Below are 13,520 nucleotides of genomic sequence, written 5' to 3'. Positions count from 1 at the left end.
TTTTTAAATATAAGTAAATAAATCCATGGAATACAGAGGGAGAGAGGATATAGATTCCCTTCTCTTTTAGTAAAGATTTAGAGGGGGGGGGGAGAAAACATGTGAGCACTTTGTAAATCAAGAAACATGATACAGGCAAAATATTAGCAATCTTGAACATATAAAATATTTATATGTAAAGTTAGGAAGTAAATGTAAAGCCTTAAAATAGCAGGAGGGATTAACAACAGCTCCAAGTTCCAAACATGTTCATATTTTTACCATATCAAGACTAATAGCTTGCCTCACAAAGGATGTACACATTAGCTAGGTAATCGTCATAAGATGCACATGTTTAAAAAAAAAAAAAAAACAAGAAGAAAGGAAGGAAGGAAGAAAAAAGCAGAGCTGTGAAAAGCCAGGTCTTTGAGCCAGAAAGTTCCTGGGTACGAATTCTCTGCTTGATCTTGGCTAGCTGCTTAACTTCCCTAATTCTTGGATTCCTCATCTGTAAAATGCAGACAATGCCTAAGATAACATGTATGGAGCATTAGATACTTCTGGGGTTGTCGGGAATCAAAATCTTAAGCAACAGAGCACACACCTAAGCTCTGGAGGTACTCAACTCCTTGTCTAAGGCTATTTACACAGCTCACATCTGCCTTTCAAGAGGCTACTACAAGGCACCTTCCCATGCTGATATGTGAAATCCCAATCCAAACTCACATTAACCATTGTATCATCTTTGCTTCCAATCTCAGGACAGAGTCCAACACCAGACTCTGAATAATGCTGGAGCAATTATCATTTCATGGTACTAATAGAGTATAATTTGTGCCAGAAGACTATTAAATCCACAGATAATGCAAAAGTCCCATTGTAACCAAAAATTTCAGGCTGACTCTAGCACATACCAAAAAAAAAGTCAAATTAAATGATGGAACACTAAATCATTTCTTATTATTCCCCATTCTCCATTCCCAAAGGTATAATGAAATGAGCAAAACGACTGCGGAAAATAAAAGCTAAGGATTCTGTTGTTCCAAAGCCTGCACTGATAACTTAAATTTGACAGTTTCTATTATAGCTGTAATTCCATAACTCTCACACAGCAAAGAGAATAACCAAGTAAAGATGTTCTCTACCACAAGTGTTAAAAATGTAGATTCTTTTTTAACTGAAACATTCCAAAGAAATCTTAGCTGGAAACAGAAAAAAGGGGAAATATTTCACTGAGAGCTACAATAGTACGATACTCCACAGACACAGTGATGAACCAGCATGTGACTGCAAAGGCCTTCAAAAGCCAAAACTTACTCTTCAAGATGGCATTCCAAGCTTCAGAAGAAGGAAAATCACAATACATAGCCAAATATGGCACTAAGTTCACATTGCAAATAATATGGATTTTTAGATAGATCAGAGTTTATTAAAAATAGAATTTTAAAAGGCTACTTAGGAAACCAAAACCAATTTTTCTTAAAATCTAAATTTCTTTAGAAATTTCTTCTCTTAATTTTAAACCTATGAACTTCAGCCTCATCAAGCTTGATTTATTCAATCTGAAAGATACTTGTTATGCTGCATATAAGTACTAACCAGACCTCAAAGGGGAAAATGGTTGGTATTCCTGCTCCTTACAACCACTCAATTACACATCTTTAGAAAAAAATAAAGGGCAAGCATAGATGGAACATGAACCATTTTATAAAAACTAAATTTTTAAAAGAACTCTTTACATGATCTCAAGGAAAAATAACAAATTAGAATGTTAACTATGAAAAAGTATACATACTTAGAAATACACATTTTATTTTAGAATGAATAGGAGTATTTCAAAGTCGAGCAGGTCTTTGGACCCTATATAACACAGATGAACATGCTTCTAATTCAGTCAAAACTTAAAGAAAAAAAATACATACTATCTGTTAAAGTACATCCCATATGCAAAAGAATATTAAAAATACCTGCTATCTGAATAGCATAAACTTAGACAAAGTAGGTCAGACAACAGGCTGGCCATATACACTTAAAGTCTGTATTTGATCATTTAAGAAGAGCCTCAAAGAAAAAAACGAAAAGAAACTACAGCAGGTGATCTGGAAGAAATTTTAGTATCACACGAAAAAAAAAAGTCTGACTTTCTTCTGATGCTAAGTAATACAGAGGAAAAAAACACTGAACAAAAAAAAGTATAAAATTATTTTCATGCAATATATGAGTAATAATTCCAATTTTCAAAGATCAGGGAGTTTTCATCTTTTACAATATAAAAAGAGTAAAATTCCCCAATTATCTAGCAAGTAGAACACAAATTATAATTCCTCCTTTTAAAAGTGTGTGTATATGTGTCTGTGTGTGTGTGTGTGTGTGTGTGTGTATAAGGTGGTAAGAACTTAAGTGCAGGGTTTTTATTTTTTGTAAATATATTTTAGAAAAATTTAAGATATAGTCTTCGATTTTTTTATTTTTAGATTTTAATTTGTTATATATGATAGCAGGATGCATTACAATTCATATTACACATATAGAGCATAATTTTTCATATCTCTCGTTGTACACAAAGTAGAGTCACATAATTTCTGTCTTCATACATGTAATTAGGGTAATGATGTCCATTTCCCCTATGCCTCCTCTACTCCTCCCTCCCCTATGCCCTATCTAGAGTTCATCTACTCCTCCCTTGCCCCACCCCCAACCACATTATGAATCAGCATCCTTAAATCAGAGAAAACATTCAGCATTTGGTTTTTTGGGACTGGCTTACTTCACTTAGTATTCTCCAACTCCATCCATTTACCTGCAAATGCCATGATTTTATTGTCTTTTAATGCTGAATAATATTCCATTATGTATATATACCATATTTTCTTTATCCATTCATACTGAAGGGCATCCATATCCATACTGAAGGGCATCTAGGTTGGTTCCACAGTTTAGCTATTATGAATTGTGCTGTGATAAACATTGATGTGGCTGTGTATTTTTTTAACCCTGTTCCAAGTACTCTAACATCTTCTGAATGATGACTCTGCATATACTTACCACAGAGCAAACAAGCAGCGAGTGCTGCACAAGGAATTAGAGGTTACAGAAGAAATTACAGTGAGACATTCAGTCTTTCCTGCCTCAGTCTACTAATTTGGGAATCTCAGATAAAATATATGTTACAATGTGAATTGGTTGATTATAAATCCTCATCCTCCTATCTAATGCCTTTGATTAATAAGGCAAATACATTATCCTAAATTCAAAAGTGTTCATGTTCCAAGGTTCTTTTCCCTCTGCTTCTTTTCTTGATACCAAGGTTTGGCATTTACCTACCCCAGGCCTAGCATGGCCTTTCCCTCAGATCTAACAAAGTCCTGCTTATCCCAACACTGGAAATCAAGGACACTTCTTGGCCCCATCCGGGGAAATATGATCCCATTTAATCTCCCCAAAACTAACTCCTGTACCAATGGGGGAATTCCCCCTTTTTTGCTGACTTAAGGAAGTGAACTGTGATTTTTCATCTAAAGCTAAAACTAAATTTCAACAATTATTTAAATCATAAAAACTTACTGAATATCAATCACATTTTGAAATTTCTGAAAAATCATGTTCTCCCAAGGGTTCACAAATCAATATTTCCGTTCCAGAAAAACAAAATTCACGCAACCCAGGGGCACTCCACAATTTTATGTTTTGTCATTAAATAAAATAAAAAAAGAGAACAAAAATAACAAAACAATGATAACTCAAACTAGAGAGTCGGGCAAAAAAACTAAACTGAGGTACTCCAGGTAAAAACTGAGATGATATTGAACTGGTATTCCATGACAGGCATAAAAAGGAGAGAAAGAATCTAGAATTAAGATACTGCATGCAGCAAGATCTATGCCTGGATTTCTGGTTTAATTGTGTATCTGGTGATGTCACTCACAGGGATGTTATTCATAGGTGATAATGTAAAGGAACACTGAGACTAATGATGAATTTAAAATTGAATACACTTAAATCGAGAAGTCCATGAAACCCCCCAAAATATTTCAGCCTTTTAATAAGGGTCAAGGAGAAGATACGCTATATATGCATCTTTTAGAGGCAAGCTTGTGAAGTCCAGAGAAGAATAAATCCTCTAGAGTGAAAGACAAAGCAGTTTCTTGGAACCTCAGAGAACATAAATATTTAGGAAGAAGAAAGAAGAGTCAGCAAGGACACAAGAGAAAGAAGAGTCATGTAAGTAAAAAGAGGGGAAGTAAGATAATGTAAACGGAAGACATCATTCATTTAACTAATATTTATTATGTGTTCAATATGGGGCTCCATTTGGTACAGAGGAGGCACATGCCTGAAATAAGAGTCCACAGGACCTGGCAAGTCAGTGGACATTAGTGACTTGGTGAAAGCATTTCCAGCCAGAGATTACAGTGAAATAAACAATGAATGGGTGGTAAGGAACACAGTGTTCTTCCAGACGGAGAGTGGGAGCTGCAGTTAGAGGCTGACATTAGACCAAGGAAGGATTTTGGTAAGGGCAAAAAGATTTTAAGAAAGGAGCCAGCAGAAACGAGGGGGTGGGGGAAAGAAAGAGGAAGGAAGGAAGGAAGAGAAGAGGGAGGAAGGAAACAGAGAAAATGATTGAGTAAAAGTATTGTTGGGGGCATGTAATCTTTACACCTTGTAAAGAGAGGAAGGCAGCATGAATTTATGAGAATGGCGGTGGCGGGGGGCGGGGGGGATACCAGAATGGGCAGAAGAATGGCAGCCATTTTTGATGACATGTATTTTCTCATAGAGGGAAGAGAAATGGTCATCCTCTGAAAAAAGACAGAGATATATTAAATGGAGAGAGCTTAAGAAGATGACAGTAATATGACCCCTATGAGAAATGGGAGAGGAATCAGACTGGGGACAAACAGAAGATTTGCTCAGCTGCAATTAGTGCCTAAAACGCTAGAGACCAAGAATTTATAGCATCACCTATTGATGACCTGTGCATTCACCTCACTGCCAAAGATTTACACCTAAGCATACACTGCATGATGGATACTCATTTTTTTCAGCAGGTTACACAATAAGTGGTCTTTTATATTCATGCTATATATTTGAAAACTCCTAACACAAATCAGAAAAAGAAAAACATTTTACATGCTTAATATGACCATTACACTGCTCTACTGTCATCTCCAAAAAAAATTTTTTTTTATCAGTCTTGTCATTCAATGCATGTTGCTCTTCCTCCCTCTCAGCAAGTGAATAAGTGAAAAAGATGAGATTTCTGGGCTACAGATGTTGGACCCCACCTTGAAGGCAACCGGAACTGTTGAATGGTTTTAAGTAAAAACTGATAGGAAGAGATTTACATTTTGAACTAGGTACTATATTCTCAGATTCATTTTAATAAAACTAACATTTTACATTTTCCTGAATCTAGAATAAATAAAAATTGAATATTAAAATCTCATAAATATATTGCATTGAAGTATACCATTTGTAAACTATAAAACAAGCTTCTATTTACCACTAAACTATTAAAAATATTTTTTCAGGTAATTCAAAAACTATTTGAGAAGAAAAGAAGCTAAAGATGTCTTCTATCTTGGTCTTCATTGCTATATGAAATATGATTAAAATAAACTTGATTAAAAGGCAATCAAGGAATTTTGATCTTTTGTTGACTTTTAGCCTATAGTATTAATTTATTTCCAAATCATAAAGTACATTGAGTTTGAACCCCTTTAACAAATGCAATGACGTAATACAACCAAGTTTTATTTATAGTCACAAAATTCAAAGAAATGATCACTTTAAATACAATTTAAGTATTTTAATAAATTTTTGAACCTTATCAAAAGATCCTTTTGTAAAACAAATATAAAACAAAACCATATGGTGTACAACCAGAGATATGAAAAATTGTGCTCTCTATGTGTAATATGAATTGTAATGCATTCTGTTGTCATATATAACAAATTAAAATTAAAAAAAAAAACATATGGCCCAGAAAGAGTAGCTAACAAACATTTCCTTTCTAAGGAATTCAGGTTACCCTAACACCCCAACTGACTTACCAATCTTCTCTCCATCTCCCCACCCCCCAAAAACTCTTCAGAATATTAACTTGATTTTGATTCTTTTAATAATTGGAGGTTGTTTTTTTAAAATTCTGATCTTTATCCTGACCTCCCTTTGCCTGCCACCAACAATCTCCACTTGCCATGAAAAAGACACAAAAAAAATGGTAAAGGTTAGAATCTATTCTGGGTTCCAGCACAGAGAATGGCCTTCTGAAGACCAGACTCCAGGACTTACAATGGGCATGCTCGGGCCACAAACCACTGTTTCTTTGCACTATATATTCCTTGTATTGTACCCACTCAGAATTCTTATACCTCAGTACATAACCTGACAGACATTTTTTTTTCTCTTTTGTTTTATTAATATCAAAATGAGACCAATTAAAACCTATGACAATTAAAGAAACAAATATGCAATTCATCATATATAGTACAATCTACCTTCCATTACCTTTAATCTCACTGCCAGACATTAGCTACCGGTGTACTGAACGCTATTCTGTCTCATGACCACACATTATTGGGTAATTATTTAATTAAATATAACTTCCAACGAGCAAGAATAAAATATCTCTTGCATTCGAAGATGATGTGTGATTATTTAAACACAGTTTCAGGAATGCACCACAAGAGCAACTCTGAACTGTGCAGAAGATTCAAAAAGATATCTGCCTCTATTTGTATAATTAACACTATTTCTGAAATAAGTTTGAGTCTGGTTCCTATCACAAATGATTCCAAGTAAATAAAACACAGCCACATTGTCGCCTAGAACTTAAGAAAAAGCATATCATAAAATTTTATCCACAAGAAAAGTCCATTCTAAAACATACTATGTCAAAATGAAACATTAAAGGAAAACATACAACCTAAATTAGAAACCAAATGGCAATTGCAAACTAAATACAGAGTGCTACTATTTTCTTCAACTTTTACTTTATACAGACTGAAGATCTCAGATTTTTAGTGGAAAATAAATTCCTAGTACTGCTATTCCCCATTCTGTGTTGCTACAGTGTCCACTGCCTCACATTTGTCCTTCTGCCAACCACCACTGACTGGTATCCTCAGGAGCCATAGGTAGCCTAGAGAACCTGGAGAACTTTCTAGAGGCACTACTTCCATTAAACACACTCTCTTAAACTAAAATCTTTCATTAAGAAACTTGTTTTAAAAAAAAAAAAAGAAGAAACTTGTTTCCAAAATATATATTTGAATTTAGACTCTCTCACAAGTCATCATAACTTTTTATTTTTATTTTTTCAAGGTTTTTTAGGTGTGGGTAGACAGATACTACATGGCACATAGCAAGCATTACATAATGTTAACTACTGTTGTTACTATTATTATGTCCATTAAAATGTACAGTTTCCTCATAATTAAAGATTGATAAGCAGTAAATACAAATTATCATAGTTTATTCAAACAATGTTCAGGTAATACACAATGTGAAACAACCTGATTGTTATAATAATCTATTAATAAAATTCACAACTGAAATTGTTGTTCAATTACATGTATAGTGTATATACATAGCATAATTCTATTCTGACCTAAATCTCTTTTGAAAAATGGATTAGCAACAAGCATAATGTGTTTATAGGACAAATCTTTTTCCTATGATAAGGACCATTCAGGGATACATAAAAGATAATTTCTGTGTCTACACTCAAAAAGCTTACAATCTAGTTTGGTGATATGTGTTTTGTATACTTACTAAAGAATATGGCTTTACTTTGATTGATATAAGAAAATGGTGGAATAGGAGGGTCCACCTGGACTTTCAAGAATAGAATTTAGACAGCTGAAGCAGGGAACTGTATGTTCTAACAACTCACAGAGTATGGATGGCATATAGCAAGGGAAGAGTTTATGTTTGGTCAATAAAAATAAAAACATCATACTGGGTCAGGAACAACTTTGGGGTGAAACAGGTAATGTCGAGTTCTAATTAGCCTTCAAAGACACTCAGAGTTTATATGCACACCACACAATGCTATAAGTACTTTATGTGTATTACCACATTTAATCCTCACAATAGTTCTGGAAGGCAAGTGATATTATTACGATTTTCCACCTCAGGAAACTGATACACAAACGGGTTAAAAAATTTACCCTAGTAAGCAGCAGAACTAGGAGTAAAATTCAGTTAAGCTGCAGCATCCTTTATCTTAATCACTCCCCACAACTCTCATGACATGGCAAAAACATACATATATACACACATATAAAGGCCTAAAGAATGGAATGGAGTGGGAAAGACATAAATGCCAACTTTTAGGTGGACTTTAAGAACTTCATGTAAGATGGACGAGCAGCAGAAACATCTAGAATCAAGAAGACTCAGATTGGCCAAGTTCCAAAGCTGGTTTTATCATTATAAAACAGTGTTTACTATCCTATATTCTTACTGCTTTAATATAGGGAAAGAGCAAAAGACTTTAAAAAATTATATGTCACACCTACATCTTCTTTCAAAAATAGAAGAAAAAGAATATACCTGGTTACAAAGACTGAGACAAATTCAATTAAAGAATATCAACTGAATTCTTTTGCCTTGATTTTTTTAATTTTATGGATGGATATTTAACCACACTCCTCATGTAAAAACTGCTTTTTTAAGTGTAGGTATTGAAAATTAAGTGAGAAATAGCACTTTTTGTCAAGAGCTTTCTTCTGTGAGTTTATTATCTGATTCTGTAGCATCTAAGGACTGTTTTGGAAACAGCATTAACTCAACATCATAATGATACTCATGTATCTCTAAATGCTCCTATAGTCACAATTTTTGCTCTTCAAGTTTGTAGTGTATATCATCTAATTTTCATCCTTAATTTCCTATCAGAGGATCAGAGAATGTCCCATTAACAACAACAAAAAGAAAGAGAAAATCAGGACACAAAATGCAGAAACAGTATTGTTAACTTGTTAAATTCTTTCAACCTTCAACCTCTCCCCTCATCAGCAGTATATCCACCCAACTTAGGAAAATGTTAAGAAATCATCTGTGAAGGAAGAATTAGACAGAAAAATGGCCTCCATTATTCCAATGAGGAAGATTCTCCCCGGAGGTAGAATTTCAAATCAACAACAAATAGAAATAGATAAAAACCACCAAACTTTTGCTGATCATGATGCAAATGAGTAACTGAGCTCCTGGAGACCCCAAAAGAGGAAGATTTTTTAATGCAATGCAATGAAAATGTTTTGCTTTTGAAATCTTTACTACATCACCCTTTAGTCATCAATATCCAATTAAGCGATTTGTGCACAATCTGGGTCAAAATAACTCAAAAATATTTTGTTATCTTTATGGAGTTCTCAAATATTAAGTACTTAGTTATTACTGCATATTAACACTTTAAAAAAAGCTTCATCACTGAATGTTGCTTGTAAGGTTCCTCATCTTTATGCCACCTGGTTTGAGATCTGGCTGCAAAACTGCCACACTACACTGATCAAAGAGTTCAAAGAAATCAAGAATACAGGAGCTGACCATATGAGGATTTCAGTACTTTCTATCTTTGTTCTAAAAGTAAATATGTGCAAGAAGATCTTCTGAATTGATGTCTTACCTAATAAATTAACATGGGGGAAACACTATGATACTTTACACACTCCAGTACATTTTAAGGATGGTTTGCTTCTGCAGCATCCAAATATTCCCTGTAGGAAGGGTATTAATCTTGTGTGCTGTGGTTTTCGATTTAAATCACAAAAAAAAATTAATTTGGATAACTGAAAAGATATAAAGTTTTGTTTTAAAAAAAGAATTATTGATTAGAACATGCATTTCTTTTTATTTCACTTTACAAGTTACCATGACTACTCCCCAGTCTAACATAAGGACTAGCCTCTTGCAGCTTAATTCTCTCACCTCCCAACCCAATTTGCTCTAGACAGACTGATGGGACCACAGTTCAAATTCTTCAAAAAAAACAAGGATCTAAATTACTTCCAGATTTGACTGTTAGTCTAAAATTCTTACATTAATGAAATAACATGATTATGGCAACAGTAAGCTATGTTGACATGATTATCTATTAACATAGTTGCAAAAAGAACGTAGTCTTCACTAAAAAAAAAAAAATTAAAAAGAAAACAGAACAACAAAATGAACAAAAATTCCTTTGGACTTAATCTCATCTGTGAATAATTAGAAGAATTTACGTTGATTTGGAAGAAATGGACAAAAGCTGAGGAGGTAGGATTACAGTGTCTTTCATTTTGATGTATTAAAAATTAAGAAAATGAAGAAGTCACAAAGCTTAAACACACATATATGTGGACACATCCACACTCCAACATCAACAGTAGCTAACTTTCCAATTCTATTTTTCTTACACAAATAAGAAAGGTTGTATTCAGTTCTTTGATTAAAGCAAAATAAATGAAAAGCAACAACTAGTTCCACTAAGGTTATGATAACACTTCAATTTTTTGCTCTATTTGAACTCATTATTCACAGTTCATGAGGAGCTAGTTCTATATGCATCATTAAAAATTTAGTCAAATCTCTCTCACCACATTTTAAAATAAATGCCTAATTCAAAATTCTGTAACAAGAAGAAATTATCATAAGAATTCCATCAGGAGGATGGTTCCATTTAAATACACTAATGACTATTAAGTTTTATAACCAGTTTCCCAAAATTCCAAATATATATTTGCTATGTTTTTATAATAATAAAAGTATTGCATTACTATTGAAGAAATGACTGATGAAGAAAACTTAGGACTTACATACAAACAAAAATAATTTCACTTTTCAGAGATGATTTTAAATTATTTTATGTATTTACTTCCATTTTATCTACTTTTTTTAATATAACACTGTTTCTCAAACTCATATAATCTGGGAGGTGATATATTAATATTTCTTCCACTAAAATGTTTTCTGTGGTAACAAATGGTATAAAAAGGTTTAAAAAAAGTGAACAGACATCTTTTATGATTTTTTTAAAATAATAAGAAATGACATGGAAAGTCATAATAAACTTGGGTAGCAAGCAGCTTCCCAAATTTATTTCCCACTAAGTATATTTTCCTTGTTACTCCCTTAACAGCCATCTTGGGAAAGACAGACACCACATATATTAGAATATTTCCTTATCTTTAATTTTTTTCAAAACTATGACTATTTAAAGGCTACAAAGTATTACAACATTTAAATATCTCAGAGTTTGCTGTATGTTTTCCAAATTATTACACCGATATGATTATTCATTTAAGATAAAGTGCTTTTTTAAAATAAAATGTTATCCAACAGCCTAAATAACTATTCGTTTCCATCAGTACTTTTTCACTGACCTTATGCCAAAAAAAATGTGTTATTGTTGCCTGATATTTGTTAACTTGGGGCAAAAGAGACAATGAGACAATCAATCACCTTTATTTTCATTTCTATTTCTTTGTATAAGAATGCACATATATAACTATATGACTGGGGTGATTCTACACCACGTACATCCAGAAGAAGAAGAAATTATACTCCATTATATATGATGTATCAAAGTGCATTCTACCGTATAACTAATTAAAACAGATAAAATAATTTTAAAAAAAAAAGAAGAAGGCTACATTTTTTTCATATCACTTCAGTTCTCTTTCCTTCACATTTATTACCTTTTATCTCCTGATGCTTCTCTCAAATCCCAAGAAGCTTCTCGAGTTAGTTCTTCACATCATTTAGTTTTTCAAAAGAGGAATTCTTTCTTACCTTCTCTAGACAGACTCCTCTTTGACTTCCCCTCTGAGTCTTCATGTTACTTGAATCTTTCCTAATCTTTCTTAAAAGTTTGTTTTCTTCCTGGAGCCCTCTGCTGCAGTTTCATAGATCTCACGTCTTCGACCTTTGCTATGTTAAATTGTTCTCTAAATGTTCTAGTTACAATAAAGACTTTCAAAAAATATACCTGGGCACCTTCAGGATGATTGGCACTCACTCTGAAGCACAGAACTTTTGAATAGGTCCCAGGTTGCCAGGATCTTTCTACTGGCTCTTCCATCAGAGAGTTTGGCCTGGTCCATTGTGCCTTGGAAGATTATCGAAACACTTTTTCAATCCTGTAGCAAGAATGCAAATATTGTCAAAGAGTTCTTAGCCCAATTCTCACTGACGGAGTGGCATTAATTTAAACCTGTCTTCTGGACTACAAAGGAACCTTCTCCATTTGCATATTGCTAGATTGAAAAAGATCACCTGAAGATGAACATGCCAACTTTTCAGTTCTCTGTAACCACCTTCAGCCCTTTGCCTGAAGAGACCTCTCTCTATCAGGATGCCACAGTCAGCTGCTCTACCTCTCCCAGAACTTCAGATACTTGCTTTCTCTGAGTTTCTGGTGCTGGATGGATGTAGACAGAGGTAAGAAGAGAACATGGATACAGGAAACAGGAGGCCAGAAGAAGCCACGATGACTATAGTATTCTAGCTTCCACAGGAAAAAAGGACATCCACACAGCAGCTGGAAGGCTGCCCAGATTTTTAACTGTTCAAAATCATGGGTCTCCAGCAAGAGTATATGCTACAGAGGAAAAAAACACGTTTCCTACACTGGACTAACTGGGTTACTGGTTTCATGAGACAACCTGTTTTTCCCAATGCAATTCTTAGAGGCAGAAGAAACACATCAAATTTCTATCAATTGCCAATCCTTTCCACCGTTATTGTGAGTTTGATTGTTTTTGTTTTATTTCATTTGAGTTTTTTCCTCCTGGGTCATCAGTGGTCTTCTGGCAGAAAATCTGGAAGAGATCATGTCAAATGCTATTTTCTCTGAGTTTTATTTAAATGGGGAATAATAACTATGTATTTATGGGGTACATATGATGTTTTGATACATCTATACATTGTGGAAAGACCAAATCAGATCCTTCTAAATGATACATCTAAGTTGAAATTGGATTACTTCACTGCCAAGCACAAGAACTCTTCTGACCCACTCACATAACTTTCTTTCAAATAAATGTATTAATGCACATGCAGGAGACTAGAAGGCAATGTTTATCTAGAAGTCACGAGTATCACCAAGGGCAACACAGTGATAGCTGGTGCCAAAAGAACTGAGAAACAGGCTTTCCCATTAGCTGAAGTGGACAGGTAATTAACAAAAAAATAAGCACTAAGCTCTGCCTTCTGAGTTTTATTATTCATACAGTTTTTGTTAAGTACACACACGACAGTGTTTTTGCATTTGCTATCATTCTAGACCACACAGGAAGGCTAAGTTCACTTGCTTATCACGGATGAGCATCATGATGTTGGCAAGTTCCAAGTACTTGGCCCCGATCAATGTCTCTTAAATAACACCAAGCAGAATTTCTGTGCATAATTCATTTTATATCCCATATTAGCTGGTTGGCTGGCTGGCTGGCTGGCTGGCTGGCTGGCTCGAAAGAAAGAAAGTGGGAAAGTAAGAGGAATCGTAGATAAGTATACTATCAGAAGAGATGGGAGGCCTTTCCTTAATGTCTATG

At 34.1% G+C, this 13,520-nt stretch overlaps 1 protein-coding gene across 2 annotated transcripts in view; it reads right to left on the bottom strand.

Annotated features, from left to right (window-relative positions):
- The window catches only part of Bmpr1b (bone morphogenetic protein receptor type 1B), a 276,179-nt gene extending 263,193 nt beyond the window's left edge, over positions 1–12,986 (bottom strand). For both annotated transcript variants that reach the window (XM_048813647.1, XM_048813649.1), the window contains exon 1: positions 11,761–12,986. The gene's annotated coding sequence lies outside the window, so the exon portion shown is untranslated. The remainder of the gene's footprint in view (positions 1–11,760) is intronic.
- Positions 12,987–13,520: the final 534 nt, after the last annotated feature.

This window comes from Marmota marmota, unplaced genomic scaffold, assembly GCF_001458135.2.
Source record: "Marmota marmota marmota unplaced genomic scaffold, marMar, whole genome shotgun sequence".
In the NCBI taxonomy this organism is placed as follows: domain Eukaryota; kingdom Metazoa; phylum Chordata; class Mammalia; order Rodentia; family Sciuridae; genus Marmota; species Marmota marmota.
Note: the sequence above shows the minus strand (reverse complement) of the source record. Positions and strands in the feature narration are given on the sequence as shown.